Below are 6,065 nucleotides of genomic sequence, written 5' to 3'. Positions count from 1 at the left end.
TGAGACTCTTGCTTGTCCTAGTATATAATCATAGAGAATCTGGCACTCTTCTTGGAAAAGAGAAGGCTGAGATGAGATCTGACTGAAGTATTCAAAATCATGGTCTAGATTTTAGGATACAGGGCTCAGTATAAAAATTTGTGGATGATACAAAACTTGGAAGCATCGTGAGAAGAATAAGGTAGAACTCCAAAATAATGCAAACCAGTTTTGACTTGTGGGTTGATCAGTGGTAGATAATGATCAGTGTAGAGAAGCATGAGGTGATCCATTTTGTCAGGAAGGTACAGAGAGACAATGAGATATAAGGTACAATTCTAAATGGAGTGTAGAAGCAGAAGGACTTCAATGTAATTGTACATAAGTCGTTAAGGATGGAAGGACAAGTTGAGAGCAGTCATTAAAACACAGTCTCCTGGGCTTTCTTAATAGGGCTATAGTGTTCAAGAACATGCAGGCTATGATGAACAAGACATTACTTTTATAAGACACCAGTTCAGCATTAACTATAGTATTGCATCCACTTCTGGGTGTTACACTTTCTGTAATGTCTTCCCATCTTTCATAGAATGCAGAAGAGTTTTATAAGAATGCTTCCAAGGATAAGGAATTTCAAATATGAAATTGGATTAGGGACTTTTCTTCCTAGAAAAGAGAAGGCTAAGATGAGATCTGACTGAAGTTCTCAAAAACATGAGAGATCTTGAAATAACAAATAAGGAAAATATGCTTCTACTTATGAAAGAGTGGAGGATGAGAGGGCATGGAGTTAAAGTAATTCATAAAGGAAGGAATATGAGGAAAAGTTTTTACATGCAGCAAGTGGTTAGGGTCTGGAATGTACTGCCTGAGAAGCTGGTCGAAGTAGGCTCAATCGAGGTGTTCAAAAGAGAATTAGAAGGTTGAAAAGGGATAATGTGCAATGTTACAGAGCGAAGGCAGGAGAATGGCACTTAGTGAGATTCTCATCGGTAGAAAGGAGAAGACTCACTGGGTCAAATGGCCTTCATTTGCACTATAGACAATTCTCTGATTCTATTTGTCCAACAGTACAAACTAACTGACAGGTTTCCTACATTACACCAGCGACTTCATTTCAAAAGTACTTCAGTAGCTGTAAAGAGTTTTGTAACATTTTGAGTTCATGAAAGGCACTATATACATTCAAGTTTCTTTTTCTCTTCACTTTGGCTGCTTCTGCAAACATAATTGCACATCATTCTTATTTCTTCCAGTGCTCTACCCTAAAGAAAAAAAAACTGGCTATTAGTTCAGACAAAGGGCTGCAATCCAAAACATTAACCATCTTCTTTAATTCCAGTGCTGGTTAATTTGCTGTATATTTCTTGCATTTTTTTCTTCATGTGAAAGAAAATGATCATTTTCTACTTTGCAACATAATATACACAATTGTAACTGCAATCTATGCATTTTGTCTAGCGGTCAATTCCTCACATGATCACTTAAATGTTTGTTGACTTTTAAATAAAAGCAGGTTTTTAATAAGTGGATGAGATCAAATAGTTTCTAATTTAAAATTTCAAACCAGCACTGACAGCCAAGTTCCTCGGGCAAAGGCATAGATGCCACTGACCATTCCCACAAGATGAATTACTCATTACCCTCTGTTTATCTGCTTATAAAAGGTTCCTGCTCCAAGCAACTGAAACTTCTAATTTACAAAGATTGATCATTTTGCTCGCAGGCTGTTATTTACCAAGTGTCTTGGCTTATCTTTTCCTTTTGTAATTTTATCTTCAGCTAATTTGGGGTATTTCTGCAATTAGGTGGCCAAGTGATGTTCAGCCTGCCACAATCCTTTTTAGTCAGATCATGCCATTAAGTGTTTTGTGTCAAATGTTGATTGAAATTTGGCTTATTTCTAAGAAAAACCGACCACACTGATAAGCAAATGACATAAAGAAACATCCACAGATGTGTGACAGATGAGTGTAAACCCTCACTAACTAGATGGCCCTGAGACACTAACTCAGCTGCACAGATGCAGCAACAGGAGTCAACCATATATCTATTATCTTTGTACTTGAGAAAGTGTTCACTGGTTTGTTTGGCAAACACTAAAAGGGCAAAATACTGGCATCACAATCTTGAAAGCTTTAAAATGTACTATAATCGCTAAAACATGCAGTCATAAATTATTCTTTCAAACCTTTGAAGTGCTGCATACACATCAAATATTATAAACCATATAATAGTTCATAACTGTAATCTCCAGTTCCTATTTACTTTCTATCTTCATTTCAGAAGAATTAAATCTGAACGGATAATGCAGCTGGATTTGCAGTTTACTGATAAGCTGAAGTTGCAGGGCACAGCAGTGGAGGGCTCCTCTGAGCTTTCCACTTTAGCCTGTATCTTGAGAGATATCCATACTTCACAGAATTATTAAGGTGCAGAAGGAAGCCATTCAGCCTATTGTCAGTAATGGCTAACAGGGCATTTTAGCTTAGTGCTTGTCATTTCCCCATAACCCTATACATTAGTTACATAGAAACAATTATCCAGTTTCCCCTTTGAATGCCTCAACTGATGCTGACTCTTCCACACTTCCAGTAAGGAAGTTGTGAAACATGAAAGGGCTCATAAGATTTGCAAGGACATTGCCAGGGTTGGAGGATTTGAACTGTAGGGAGAGGCTGACTAATCTTGGGCTGTTTTCCCTGGAGCGTCAGAGGCTGAGGGGTGACCTTATAGAGGTTTATAAAACCATGAGGGGCATGGATAGGATAAATAGACAAAGTCTTTTCCCTGGGGTGGGAGAGTCCAGAACTAGAGGGCATAGGTTTTATGTCAGAGGGGAAAGATATAAAAGGGACCTAAGGGGCAACTTTTTCACACTGAGGGTGGTTCATGTATGGAATGAGCTGCCAGAGGAAGTGGTGAAGGCTGGTACAATTACAACATTTAAAAATCTGAATGGGTATACAAATAGGAAAGGGTTAGTGGGATATGGGCCAAGTATTGGCAAATGGGTCTAGATTAGGTTGGGCTATCTGGTCAGGATGGACGAGTTGGATCGAAGCATCTGTCTCTGTGCTGTACATCTCTATGATTCTAACTATTTACTGTGAGATGGAAAAGAAACCTTTCAAACATATTTGCATCTTTTGCAAAATGTTTCTAACCTGTGCCTGCTTTTTTTAAATCCTTTTCCAATTGGGGACAGTTTTTCACTATTTACTGTGTCCCAATGCCTTAGGATTTTGAAAACTTCTATCAAATCTTCTCTTAGCTTTCCCTTCTCCAACGTAAATTGTCCCAAATATAGACAATAGAAAATGATAACAGAAGTAGGCCATTCGTCCAACAAGCCCACTCCACCACTCAACACAATCTTGGCCGATCTTTGATCTACCCCAAAAGATTAAACTGTATTGAAACAGAATTCAAGTCCACATTTTTAGTGTAAGAGTTTTTACTTCAATTATCCATGCTTCCAAAAACTCTCACACTGATTACTAGTTTCCCTTTTTCTGTATTCACTGGGATTTGGGCATCATTGGGTGAGCTTGAATTTATTGCCCATTCCCAATTAAAAGTCAACCACATTGTGATGGGTTTGGGGTGTAGTGTTTAAGCCAGACTGGATAAGGATGGCAGATTTTTTTCCTATAAAGGAAACAAGTTGATTTTTTTTGTTGTTGTTGTTCTATAACACTTGAAATTGGTTAACTCAGTGGATGAGATTTGTTTTTATACTGAATTCAAATTTCACTATCTGCCCTGGTGGGATTTGGACCCATACCCCCAAGAACATCAGCCTTGGGTTTGGGATTATTAGTCCAATTATGACACGGCCTCCTCTCACAGATCTATAGAAACAATTCACACCCAATTAACACTTTAATACATCCATCATTTAATCCCTCATTCCATTACGTCTCAGACATTCATTCTGATCCTATTAGATGATAACAGGCTCATCTTTCTCTTTTTGTTAAAGATAAAACTATTCAATGACAGCAGGTTATATTCCTATATCCTGCTTTACACATTGCATTTCCAAGCATTTCCAACAGTTTCAGGGAACTTGCTGTTTCACAAACAAAGCAATCAAATAGTTGCCTGCTGCGATCCATCCATTTCAATTTGGAGATTTATCCATTCTCCATCTGTTTTAAAACAGAAATATTGAATCTCAGTCTCTTCTCTTTCACACATTTCACTGACGGTATGTTATTCCATAGGCACTTACAATTAGTGTAGCACTCGGATAATGCTGCTGAATCCCTTTACAGAATTTCTTCCAACATTTTCACTGAGAAAAATACCCTTTCTACCACCTCACTAAGAACGAGAATCTCCAGCAGTGTGGTACTTTTTACTACTCTTTTTAGCTTCCCAAGCTAATAATAAATTTGCCTCAATTTTGCATAAGAACATTTATAAATCCTTTTCAACTTCAGAACACAGGTTTGCATAAACAGCATCACAAAAAACAATTTTCACGTTCCTGGCATCTAACAGTTTCAAAACTATGTTCCAGTTTTAAGTTTTCAATACTTTGTATGCCCAAATAATATTTTCCAACTTGGGTTTTCTTGTACTGGTACTAAAGTCCAATAATTCACAGCTGGCATCTGGTCTTGTTTGTCAACTCAGCCAATTCAGCTGTCCAACTAGATTTCACAATTCCTTCATCTCAGTTTTGGAGATTGCATCTTTTTGTGAGGCTCTACTTTGACTAATAGTAATGAGGTTAATAGTTTTCAAATAAGATTGCTGATTTAAAGTGACACTTGATCCGTGAATGAATAAATTATTTTATTGTCACCTATATCTTAAAGATACAGTGTTGTCTTTTGTTGGCACAATCCGGCACTATTTTGAACTACAAAATCAATAAAAAGAAATTATTTAAGTAAGAGTTCATCTTCTGTTCATGTTGGGTTTCAAGCACTACTTTGGGGCATCTGCAAGTTCTCTGGAAGGTGTTGCAATTCTCGGAGTCTCGCTCCAGGAACAGCACTGACAATGCTGATGCTCCAGGAGATGCTGGCTGTACTGCTGCCTGACATTGCCAAGAGTCCAGGCTCCGGGCCTACCACCACCAGGAGTCTCCACTCCAGGTATCTCATTCTTCCTGATTTCTCTTCCAACGTAAAGAAACTTGACTTCCGATTTTGAATTCTGCTTTAAGCCTATATGTAACAATGTCTTCAAATTCACTGCTTCCACCTTATTAAAAAAAATTACATGCATCATAAAGATGCCTAAAATCTGTGCCTTTATAATGCCAGTAAAATGTGGCAGAGTCTGCTTTTAATATTAATATAGCCTAACTTTTTTAAAACAAACCTTACTGAGAAGTACAAAGCTCTAGAGGCATCCTTAAGGTCATAAACATATTTATTTAATTTCAGAGTGTATTTGGTGCCTCTTTTAGAGAACACAAAAATTTCTTCACTTTGTCAATTCCCATCACATGGGCTTCTGCTCCTGGTGGTAATCTTGGTTTATACTATATTTCTAGTCCTTGTTGTATTGCACCCTCTGTCTTGTCTTCCATCTCTATCTGACTGTGACTATTTGACCTCCCCTCCTATTAATAGAATTTCTTTCAGTGGTTTGTGATCTCTTTCTCGGGGCATGTTTGCTTCTGGATCTGCTGTTTGAGGTTATACTGCATTTTCTTGCCTTTTGTCTTTGTACTGCAATTCATGGCCCAAAGTTTCTGTCCCTCATTCAGTACATTTCTTAATCTTTTATTTTCCATTGGCCTTCCCTGCTTTACTTATAATTTCTCCATGACTATCTTGTTCTGACAAAGAATTGACATTGGAGCCCACTTTTGGCGGTTGCCCTTTGTGACTAATATTCTCATGTTGACTGTCAGAACTGAGCTGTCCATTATTGGGCAAACTGTTAATTATAAGTTTAGTACAACGATTACATTTAGCCAAACATATTTGCTTCTTTTCTAAAACATTATAAATTAAAACAAAGCTAATGTTGTACATACCTGTTAAGTTTTTCCCTCCTTTCATGCAGTAAAATTCATTCTAGCTTTGTTTTATTGATAACACCAGACCCTTCTGATAAGG

This window comes from Chiloscyllium plagiosum, unplaced genomic scaffold (assembly GCF_037043375.1).
Source record: "Chiloscyllium plagiosum isolate Xiang-an unplaced genomic scaffold, Cpla_swu_hap1 HiC_scaffold_17, whole genome shotgun sequence".
In the NCBI taxonomy this organism is placed as follows: Eukaryota; Metazoa; Chordata; class Chondrichthyes; order Orectolobiformes; family Hemiscylliidae; genus Chiloscyllium; species Chiloscyllium plagiosum.
Note: the sequence above shows the minus strand (reverse complement) of the source record.